The sequence below is a fragment of the Myotis nattereri genome, assembly GCF_964212035.1.
Source record: "Myotis nattereri genome assembly, chromosome: 12".
NCBI classification, from domain to species: domain Eukaryota; kingdom Metazoa; phylum Chordata; class Mammalia; order Chiroptera; family Vespertilionidae; genus Myotis; species Myotis nattereri.
The window spans coordinates 35,684,918-35,697,664 of record NC_138087.1 but is presented as its reverse complement, the minus strand read 5'-3'; positions in this window follow the sequence as shown (position 1 = coordinate 35,697,664).

Here is a 12,747-nt window from a genome sequence, read left to right as displayed (position 1 = left end):
GAAGCTAAGACAAAGCTAAGAAACCTTGGTGACCAGAGTTTTCAGAATAGAGTAGCAGAGAAGAGAGAGCTACAAGGAAAAAGAGCTCTGGACATCTGTACAAAAACAGGTTAACCTGTATTAACAGAAATCAGATCAAGGAACAGTGGGAAAGAAGGGATTGCCAAGGAGAACTAGGAAAGCTAGGGGGTGATGAATATGTTCATTGTCTTGATACTGGTGTAGACATGTCAAGGCTCTTTAAATGCACACCTCATTGCAGTTCATTGTTTGCAGTTTATTTCACCTCAATAAAACTGTCAGTCAAAACACTTCGTCTGCAACCCCAGTATCTGTCTATGTGTTTACCTGTGGTTCTAAGGCGTTGCAGGGATCACTCAGAGGGTGGTGAAGCTTGGACCTGATTCACTCCCTCCCTCCTCTTCAATATCTAAGCTGTTTCTCAATCAGGTCAAGTCTCTGACTCTATCACTTGATTCAGAATTACAGTTTCACTTCATGTCTTTGCTTTTAACAACAGGAAGAATGTCAAGCACTTTTTAAGTAACTCCCATTAAAAAGCCCTAGGGACACGCACCCCACCCTTAAAGTGAGCTTGGTGAAAAACAGCAAAAGCATACTTTTTCTGGCACCCCAGGAAGGGCAGACTGTCTCAAAGGTTTTAAACAAAATTCGTATTGACATACAATATAGCAGGGCCCTGGAATTCCTTCTGGACCCTTGAGTCCTTGGCTCTATGTACTCATTCCACCTTGACCCCATCAGCCCAAAAGAGACTTCCCATTACCTTGTTCCATAAACTCTGCAGAAACGTACACAAGATACTTCCCTGCTAGAGTTTAAATGTTGGATCAAGTTTATCTCTAGATGAAAAACTTAACATCTTGTTATTTGATATTGAAAATTAGGGAACTAAATACATTCCCTTTGTACTTCTCCACACAGTAAGCATCTGATCCAATTACATTTACTGTTACACTCCACTGCTTTCCCCTTGATCCAAGCAACCATCACCATTCACCTCCCGGCTTGGCTTCCCCCCCCCTTCCCCCACTCGTTTACTCATCTCCCGGCTTCCACCCCCCTCCCCCACTCCAGTTTATTTGCAACACAGCTGCCAGAGCCATCCTTTTAAAAATAAAAGCCAGGTTGCGTCACTCCTCTGCTGAAAGCCTTTCCTTGCTTGCCTCCCATTTTACTATGAGTAAAATCCTAAATCTTTATGGTATTCAAGGGCCTCAGTGACCTAGTCACTGTAACCTGACTCCTCATCCTGCCATTTTCCTCACTCTCACTCTTCTCAGCCCCCGCCTCAGCTCCATTCCTGGGACTTGCCAGGTACCTTGCTGACACACAGCCTTTGCACTTGCTGTTCCTTTTGCCTGTAAAGTTCTTCCTATTTATTAGCACACTTGCCTCCTTCATCTTCTATAAGCCTTTGCTCAAATGGTGCCATCTCAGTGAGGCCCATCCTGACCATCCTGTTTTAAATTGCAATCCCTGCCCCATTTACATCATTTGTTGTTTATTATCTGTTCATAAAGGCGGGGGTTTGGGTGTGTTTTGTTCTCTGATATATCTATTCCCTGTTGCTGGAAAAGAGCATGGCTCACAGTGGCAGCTTGCTAAATAACTGTTCAATGAGTGACTGATTAGGTATTCCTTGATCTAGACATGAATTAATACTTGAATGACCTTGGCCTGCTTTTGTAAATAGGCCAAGGTGACCTTCTATTAGGATTCTGATTTTAGGTATGTTAGGGTGAGTATAGGACATCTCCTGTCATATTTCTATCAAGTTGGACAGTCAAGCTCTTAGGATTTTAACCATTCTCCTTGAATTGTTTTTCCACTTTTATTATTATGGCTACATTGCTTGTTCTGAGAGAGGCTCATCTGTCTCATATCTCTTCCCCTCCATCTGTCTTTTCACTGCATGCTCTCTCTCCCCCACTCTCTCTCTTTCTCTCTCTCTCTCTCTCTCTCTCTCTCTCTCTCTCTCTCTCTCTGACCTTATAATTTGAGTAAGTGCAAAATGTCTTTGACACTATTGAGAGTGAATTAAAAGCTGAAGCTTCTCTCTGTTGATACAACAAAGGGGAGCCACATAAATCAATTAGTAAATCAATGTGGTAGAAGGAACTATGGGGTGAAAAGTTTGTTTATTTATTTACATGTGTGTTTGTGTAAAACCACTTGATTCTACAAATAAAAATTAAGCTGAGCTAAGAACAGGGTTTGTTTTCTTCTTCTTTTTTTTTAGTCTAAGGAAGGGAAGTAACATTTTTAAACATCTGTAAGTTGTGAAAGGTGCTCTGCACAAATACACATATGAATTAAAATGTATATTACATTTGTAATATACACATATAACAAATGTATTTTAAGTTCAAAATATTTCACATTACTTAAAAATCTCAAATATATAGAAAATTAGAAGAATGAACATCCATATATTCACTATCTATGGTCACATTTTAACAATTGGCCATCTTTCCTTTAACTATCTAAATTTTTGCTGAGCTATTACAAAATTATAGACATTATGACATAACATCCATAAGTATTTTAGCATCCATTTCTAAAAATTAAAGAAACTTCCTATATAACCCAAGACCATTATCATACCTAAAAATATAACTCCCTAATTTCTAATCCATATTTAAGGTTTCCTAATTAACTATTGATTATTATTATTTTTTGATGTTCAAATTGTCCCAAATCTGGTCTGTGGAAGCTCCTTAAATCCGGCTCCATTTGACATTACTTTACTAATCTTTAAATACTTCTTAGCTTCCAGGCTCACCTTGTACAATTACCGCTGCAGACCAGAAATCACATATTACTTAAAAGAGCTCTGATCCCTTTTAGTAGGAAATAGTATTTAGAAATGAAAATCTGGGCACCAGGGATGCTTATTAGTACTGAGATGTCATCGCTTCTAATCTAGATCCTTTCAGTGGTCAGATTTAGGAAATGTATTTTTAAAACAATATTAATTAATGTAGGCATACCTTGGAGATATTGCTGGTTCTGTTCCCGACTACTACAAAAAAAAGTGAATATGGTAATAAAGTGAGTCACATGCATTTTTTTTTGGTTCCAAGTGCATATAAAAGTTATATTTAGCCCTAACCGGTTTGGCTCACCGGACTCAAGGGTCCTAGGTTTGATTCCAGTCAAGACCATGTACCTTAGTTGCGGGCACATCCCCAGTAGGGGTTGTGCAGGAGGCAGCTGATTGATTTCTCTCTCTCATCGATGTTTCTAACTCTCTATCCTTCTCCCTTCCTCTCTGTAAAAAAATCAATAAAATATATTTTAAAAAAAGTTATATTTATACTATACTATAATCTATTAAGTGTGCAATAGCATTACATCTAAAAAACCAAATGCATATACCTTAATTTTAAAATACTTTATTACTAAAAATTGCTAACCATCATCTGAGCCTTCAGCTAGTCATAATCTTTTTACTGATGGAAGGTCTTGCCTCTGTTCAGCTGCTGACTGATCAGGGTGGTGATTGCTGAGAGCTGAGGTGTTTGTGACCATTTCTTAAAGTAACACAACAATGAAGTCTGCCACAATAATTGACTCTTCATTACATGATCAATTGCTCTGTAGCATGTGATGTTATATGATAGCCTTTTATCACAGAACTTCTTTAAGAATTGGAGTCAATCTTCTCAAATCTTGCCAATGCTTTATCAATTAAGCTTATGTAATACTAGAAGCCCAGTGCACGAAAACCGTGCACTGGAGGGGGAGGGGGGTATCCCTCAGCCCAGCCTGCACCCTCTCAAATCTGGGATCCCGCTCACAATCTGGGACTGCTGGCTCCTAACCACTTGCCTGCCTGCCTGCCTGATTGCCCCTAACCGGTCCCCTGCTGGCCTGATCAACACCTAACCGCTACCCTGCCGGCCTGATAGCCCCCAACTGCCCTCCCCTGCCAGCCCAATGGCCCCGAACTGCCCTCCCCTGCCAGCCTAATGGCCCCCAACTGCCCTCCCCTGCAGGCCCAATGGCCCCCAACTGCCCTCCCCTACCAGCCTGGTCGCCCCCAACTGCCCAGCCCTGCCAGCTATCTTGTGACAATGTGGGGGTGGCCATCTTGTGGCGGCCATCTTGTGGGGGCAGCCATCTTGTGATGTGGGGGCAGCCATCTTGTGATGATGCGAGGGCATGTGGGTCAATTTGCATATTATCTCTTTATTATATAGGATTCTAAATCCTTGGTTGTCATTTCAACAATCATCACTGCTCATCACCAGGAGTGGATTCCATTTCAAGAAACCACTATCTTTGCTTATCCAAGAAGCAACTCCTCATTCATTAAAGTTTTATCATGAAAAAACCAAGATGGCGGCATAGGTAAACACCAGAGTTTGCTGCCTCGAAAAACCACTTCAAAAATACAACTAAAAGATGGAACAGATATCATCCAGAACCACAGGAAGGCTGGGTGAGTGGAAATTCTACAACTAGAAGGAAAGAGAAAAGCATAGGGAGACTCAGAGGAGGTGCGGTGCATAAGTAAAATACTAAGGTACAGAGGAGCACACGGAGCGGGCTGGCAGCTGAGGGTGCAGTTGTTATTTTCAATCGGGAGGGAGTCTCAGGCTCTGAGCTCTAGTTCCTGGCGAGTCTCTGGGGACCCAGACTCATACGGGAGAAATGGGACTGTCTGGCATCGGTCGGAACTCGAGGGCAGCTTTCTCTCGGAGGGGCTTGCAGCAATTGCCGAGACACTGAGAAGCTGGGCCTCTGAGAGCAGGACTGAGAGCAGCCATAACTGCTTGCTCCGCCCTGTTGATTTAGTGGGACCCGCCCCACCCAAGCCCTGCAGGGAGGCTTTTGCTGGATAGCCTCAGGCAGAGGCTAGATTAGCACCTCCCTAGAGATCCAGGAGCCAGTGTACCCAGAGGTCAGAGTGGGACCATCCAGTTTGCAGCTCCGTGGAACCATAAAGGACACACTGAGGGGGCAGAGCACCAAAGCCCCATTGAAGTAAGTCTTGCCCCGGAGAGGTGTCTCTAGCACAGAAGTTCTCCCACTGCAGACACAGCTGATTCTCACAGCCAATTTGCCTGGAGGTCAATTCCTCCCAGTGATAACTACAACGATCAAGGCGTAACTACACCAAGACTGTGCACAAAGCCCACAAGGGGGTGCACCAAGAGTGTCCTCCTCAGGTAATTGGGGAGGCTGAACCACTGGGCCCTAGAGGACACTTAGCACAGAAAACCACTTTATCAACACAGGGAAGCATAAAAAATGCGGAGACAAAGAAAAAAGACACAAATGACAGAAATGGAGGAAAGCAAACCACTGGATATAGAGTTAAAAACCACACTTTTAAGGTTTTTCAAGAATTTTCTAGAAACTGCCGATAAATTTCATGAGACCCTCAAGAAATCTAGTGAGACCCTCGAGGTTGTGATAAAGGACCAACTAGAAATTAAGCATACACTGACTGAAATAAAGAATATTATACAGACTCCCAATAGCAGACTAGAGGATTGCAAGAATCAAGTCAACGATTTGAAATACGAAGAAGCAAAAAACACCCAACTGGAAAAGCAAAATGAAAAAAGAATCTGAAAATACGAAGATAGTGTAAGGAGCCTCTGGGACAGCTTCAAGCGTACCAACATCCGAATTATAGGGGTGCTAGAAGAAGAGAGAGAGCAAGATATTGAAAACCTATTTGAAGAAATAATGACAGAAAACTTCCCCTACCTGGTGAAAGAAATAGACTTACAAGTCCAGGAAATGCAGAGAACCCCAAACAAAAGGAATCCAAAGAGGACCACACCAAGACACATCATAATTAAAATGCCAAGGGCAAAAGACAAAGAGAGAATCGTAAAAGCAGCAAGAGAAAGAAACTCAGTTACCTATAAGGAAGTACCCATACGACTGTCAGCTGATTTCTCAACAGAAACTATGCAGGCCAGAAGGGAGTGGCAAGAAATATTCAAAGTGATGAATGCCAAGAACCTACAACCAAGATTACTTTACCCAGCAAAGCTATCATTCAGAATTGAAGGTCAGATAAAGAGCTTCACAGATAAGAAAAAGCTAAAGGAGTTCATCACCACCAAACCAGTATTATATGAAATGCTGAAAAGTATCCTTTAAGAAGAGGAAGAATAAGAAAAAGGTAAAGATACAAATTATGAACACCAAATACACATCTATCAACAAGTGAATCTGAAAATCAAGTGAATAATCTGATGAACAGAATGAACTGGTGATTATAATAGAATCTGGCTATTACGGGGGGAAGGGGTGAGAAGGATGGGGGGAGAGACTGGACAAAAATCGTGCACTTATTGATGAGGACAGTGGATGGGGAGTGAGGGCGGAAGGTGGGGTGGGAACTGGGTGGAGGGGAGTTATGGGGGGAAAAAAGAGGAACAAATGTAATAATCTGAACAATAAAGATTTAATTAATAAAAAAAAATGAAAAAAATAAAGTTTTATCATGAGATTGCAGCAATTCAGTCACATCTTCAGGCTCTACTTCTAATTCTAGTTCTCTTGCTATTTCTATCACATCTGCAGTTACTTCCTCCACTGAGGTCTCAAAGTTATTCATGATGGTTAGAATAAAACCTTGTATGATTCCAAACTCCTGTTAATGTTGATATTTTTACCTCCTATAAATCACTAATGTTCTTAAAGGCATCTAGAAGATGAATTCTTTCCAGAGGTTTTCAATTTACTTTGCCCAGATCCATCAGAGGAATTACTATTTTTGGCAGCTATCATCTTACAAAATGCATTTCTTAAATAAAACCTGAAAATCAAAATTACTCCTTGACCCATGGAGTTTCAAAATAGATGCTCTGTTAGCAGGCATGACACAATATTAATCTCATTGTACATCTTCATCAGTGCTCTTGGGTGACCAGATGCATTATCAATGAGCAGTAATATTTTGAAAGAATCTCCTTTACTGAATAGTAAGTCTCAACAGTGGGCTTAAAATATTCAGCAAATCATTCAGTTTTGTTATTCCAATTATAGAGCACAGACAGTGTAGATTTAGCATAATTCTTAAGAGCCCAGTGATTTCCAGAATGGCAAATGAGCACTGGCTTCAACTTAGTCACCAGCTGCATTAGCCCCTAACAAGAGAGTCAGCCTGTCCTTTGAAGTTAGGCATTGACTTCTCCTTTCTAGCTTTAAAAGTCCTAGATGGCATCTTCTTCCAACATAAAGCTGCTTTCTCTACACAGAAAATGTTATTCATTATAGCCACCTTAATTATCTTAGATTGATCTTCTGGATAACTTGTAGCTTATGCATTAGAACTTGCTGCTTCACCTTGCACTTTTATGTTATGGAGATGAATTCTTTCCTAAATCTCATGAATCAACCTCTACTGGTTCAAACTTTTCTTCTACAATTTCCTCAATTTCTCAGCCTTCAAAAAATTAAAGAGTGTAAGTACCTTGCTCTGGATTAGGCTTTGGCTTACGGAAATATTGTGGCTGGTTTGATCTTCTGTCTAGACCACTAAAGCTTTCCCCATATAACTAATAAGGCTGTTTTGCTCTCTTACCATTCATGTGTTCACTGGAGCAGCACTCTTAACTTCCTTCAAGAACATTCTCTGTGCATTCATAACTTGGTTGACTAGTATAAGGGGCTAAGCTTTCAATCTTTCTTGGCTCTCCTCATTAAGCTTAATCATTTCTAGCTTTTGATTTAAAGTGAGAGGTGTGTGACTCTTTCACTGGAACATCTGGAGGCCACTGTACGGTCATTTATTGGCCTAATTTCTACATTTTGTGTCTCAGGGAATAGGAAGGCCCCAGGAGGGGGAGAGTGATGGGGAAATGGCCAGACAGTAGAGTCAGAACACACATTTATCAATTAAGAACACACATTTATCACTGCCTCATAGGGGCACAGTTCATGGCTCCCCAAATCAATTACAATAAGTAACATCAAAGATCACTGACCACAGATCACCATAACAAATAGAAAAATAATGAAAAATTTGGAAATACTGTGAGATTACCAAAATGTTGCACAGAGACATAAAGTGAGAAAATGTTGTTGGAAAAAGGGCACAGATACACTTGACACAGGGTTGCCACAAATATGCAATTTGTAAAATAACAAAAACTGCAATATCTGCAAAGCACAACAAAGTGAAGCACAATAAAATAAGGTAGGCCTATCACGATATTTTCTATTCTTACTGACAGAGTTTTTGCTTAAAATTTATTCTATACCTGTTTTCTCTTACTTGGAATATCTTGATTCCTAATAACTTATTTGCTTTATCCTACAATATTTACCAAATGGTTTCAAATAGCACTGCTAATATTACTATCAATAATAAATTTATTGATTAAAGTGCAAAGATTTCTTAGCAGTATATTTTTGGTCCTTAGATATGAGAATACTAATGCTCTTGATGCTAGAGAAATTAAAGGGCCAGACTTCCCAGACATGAGTGGGAGTGAGGTCCTGGAAGTGCTGCTGAAAAAGCATTTTCAGAGTCCCCCATGGTAGGATGGAATGTGGAAGAAGACTTTATTAGCATAAACTTACATTTCTCTGGTTGCAATGTCCCATTTCCCCCAAACCAGTCCTGAAAGGGGGGCAGCTGGGAGTTTAGCAGAGCCAGAAAGAGGGCCAGCATCCATGTTGCAGACAGGTGTGGTTCAGCATTCAGGCCAGATTAAAGTCCATTAGTGCCTGTGTGGAGTCTAACATGGCCGTACAGGCAGGCACAGGGGAATGAGTGTAGCCCTCTGCAACAGGAGTCCCAAGGGGGACTGGCAGATGAGTCAAGAAAGAGAGGAAGCAGAGCTGAACTTCCTTTGTCTAGAAGTTTATATTCTAGTATTTAGAATTCTAGCATTTGCAGTGGCCATGCCCATCCTGGCCAGTTATCTATTTCCAGCTGTGACTGACAGGCAAGCATTTCCCAGATCACTCAGACCTTACTGGGCATGCATCTAAACTGCCTTTTTCTAGCCTTTCCCCCATGAATGAGCGGGTAAAAGACTTGGAAGTGTTAAATGCAGCTTTTTGGCAAAGCGGAACAAATGGCATGCCTGTACTATTTGGTTTCCCCTTTCACTCCTTTCCTACTAAATATCAATCGGGTTATTACAAAGGCATCACTCTGAGGAAAGTAAGTAACTTACTCAGACTTTAATCAGTATCTGGTAGAGCTGAGACACTACACAGGTTTATTTGACTATAGAAGGAATAATAAGTTGAGGGAGAGAGATTGACAATAAAGAGGGGGAAAAAGTGGAGGATGCTGGGAGGAGCTGGAATATAAAATGGACCTGGGGTGCTGATGAAAAGCGTGGTTGGGGTGGGTAAGTTAACAAAACCCCACTGATTACATCCTCATCCCCTGGGGCTTTCCCCTCCCCCTATAACTATGGTTCCCAATGTATGTGTGGTCCCAGATTAGCAGCATCAGTACCACTTGGGAATTTGTTTGAAATGTAAAATCTGAGCTGCCACCCTAGACTTATTTCCTCAAACACTCTGGTGAGAAAGCCAGTGATCAGTTTTCACAAGCCATCAGGAGCTTCTGATTCATGCTAAAGTTTGACAAACAGTGCTCTACACCTTGAGATTTCTGAGATTCCCAGAAGCTTCCTAGGAGACAACCCACCCACACGCATAAACAGTTACCCATAAATAATACATACAATTTTCTATGAATACATTAAAAATGATCATATACGATATTATTCCAAACAATTCATTAATTTTGTTTCACTTAACATTATGTTCAATATACATGAGAATGGGTACCTTTTGTGATAATAAAAAGATTAGAAATGGAGGATGAGGAATGAAGAATAAAAAAATAAAAAGAGAAAATTACATGGATCAACCATGATCATATGGCACAAACTGGAAAATCTGATCACTGTGAAGCATTTGGTCATATTTCAATTTTTAAAACCCAGCTACACAGAAATATCCTCTCAAGGTCATGATGAAGCCATAATACACCTCAAACTCAATTTTTATATCTGTAAAATGGGAATTAGAGCCTACTTTATGAAGTGGCTGAAAGAATTTTGTGAGAGTTTTATAAGTTGCAAAGAGCTATATAATGGTAAAGTATTATGAGTTAGTATCCAATTAGAAATAATTCTCATGAAGTGAAAGCTGCAAGGCATGTAGTTAAAAGGCAGTTTTCCTTGCAATATCACATTCAAGAGATGACAAAAAATAAAGCTTGCTCCTAATTGAAAAAACACTTCCCTAAGTTAACATATGTCAATAATCAGGTCAGTAGCACACTAAGGCAGCGGCTGCCAACCAGTGGTCCACGGACCATTGGTTGTCAGTGAGGTCTAAAAGGCTGGCAACTGCTGGTTCAAGGAAACCTTTGGAGCAGTGGTCGCCAACCGGTGGTCCACGGACCACAAGTGGTTCGTGAGTCTGAAAGGTTGGCGACCGCTGCATTAAGGCACCATGGTGGAATCTTAGCATACCAATTTTGCCCTTTTCAAACACCTGTATTTTTGTGATAAGAAAAATTGATACCTAGAGGCCCAGTGCATGAAATTCATGTACGGGTAGGGTCCCTAGGTCTGATCAGCAATCAGGGGTTATCTGTGGGGTGATCGGCGGGGTGATCGGGGCCCTTGCTTGCACCCACTTTGGCCTGGTGCCACCGGCTAGCCCCACTCCCCGCTGCCAGTTGCCTCCCTCTGCGGGGCGACCAGTGGGGTGATCGGGGGCCCCTGCTTGCACCTGGCCCCCACTCGCACCTGCCTTGGCTAGCCTGGCGCTGCCTGCTCATGGGCCCAGGCCTGAGGTCTGGGGGAAGCTCCTGCATTGAGTGTTTGCCCCCTGGTGGTCAGTGTGTGTCATAGTGACTGGTTGACTGGTCGTTCGGTTGTAACGGTCGCTTAGGCTTTTAGATAGATGTTATATTAGCTTATACATATTTATATTGCCTGGCCCTGTGTTCTGCTTTTTCCACATTCAACAACCTTTGGCTCTCAAAATTGCATGACTGGTGAAGAAGAAAGATACTCTAAAAGTCTCAAGTATTATTAGGCAAAAAATCAAGCCTCACTAAAAATCAGCAGTCATAAATTTTCAGTCTTCATTACTCTTCCTCCTCTACACTTTTTTTTTTGGTGGTGGTGGTGGTAGGGGGGTAACTTAAATTATTTGCATGGTGTCAACCACCACCTCTATGCTGATGATCCACAAATTCACATCTCTTGTCCACGCCTCTTTTTCAGACCTTAAATCTACATGTCTAACAGGTTTGTAAACATCTTTGAGTCTCAGGGATCCCTCAAACTCAATATATCCAATACATACCCATTCACCTGCCTTCCACACCCCCGTTACCCCAGCTTTATTGTTTCTATAACATTACTTTTCTCCCAAATGGCAATGCCAAAAGCTTCTGACTCCTCTTGACTCACAAGTTGTGATATTATTTCCATCTATCTTTAAAATGTTATTTGAATATAATCCCTTTTAATGCCTATAGTCTCTTTTTAATTAGGACTTTATTATATTTTTCTAGATAATTGCTATAGCTTACTTTTTTCCTTGACTTCAATATCTTCCAACCTTATTTATTCTGCCAGAAAATCTCTATAATAAGTAACATTCTTTGAGTATTTGCTACTTACCAATTACTGCTCTGAGCACTTTCCATGTATTTCTCTAATCCTCATACAATACATATATTAATATATCTTTTCCTTCCTTTGCTCTAAAACCTTCAACATCTCCCCATTACATCTCCCATAAAATCCAAGGTTTTCATATTGTTCCCAATATAGGTCTTCAGAAAACTCTCCTACCATTCATTCTCATATTCACTATTACAACCAGACTGCTATTCATTTCTCTAACACATCATGTTTTCATGGCTCTGATTTTACAAATGCTACTGCTCAGCCTTTCCAATCATTACAAATTGAAGGCAAGAACTGCTCACCTTTTAAACTCCAGCTTAAATACTACCTCCTCCACCAAACTATTTCTGTGTTTTAAAATAGCTCTGCCATCATCATTCTTTTTATCCCTTTGTTATTCATTCAATAAATAGTTATTCCCTTCATTATTCTCTTAACAATAACTATACTGCTAGGCACACATGCTCCTATGGTACTTCTATCTCTAGTACATTCCTTAGAAATCTCATATAGTACAGGTAAGATTAGCATGTCTATTTCTTCCCTATGATTATAATCCCCTTGAGAATAAACACCATTTCTTCATTTTGTAGCTCAATCAACCACTCCTTTAACACAGCATTGGAATGTATACATGCATGTGTTCATTCATTTTTAAAAAATTCCTTAAAAACTAATGATAGTCTAGGAACTAGCAATGAAGGATTAATAACACAGTATTGCCCTTTGGAGTTTACAGTCTGAATGGTTTTAAAAACCTGTTCACCAATAATTTGAATGCAATGTGGCATATGCAGGAAAAAGTTATTAATTAAGCCTCAGGGCAAAGACAGGTGACAAAGGGCATTTGAACTGGGTCTTTAAGAATGAGTAGGAGTTCACTAGGGGAGGAACACAATCCAGAATAAAGAAACAGTATGTCAAAAGAACAGAAGTATGAAACAGAATGTTGTGTTGAAGTGAAGGTAAATAATTCTGAAATAGGAGAACTCAAGTGGCCAGTGGGAGGCAATACAGCAGACAGGTAGATGTCAGATTATGGAAGGCCTTTAATAGCAGGACAAGTGAACATCAC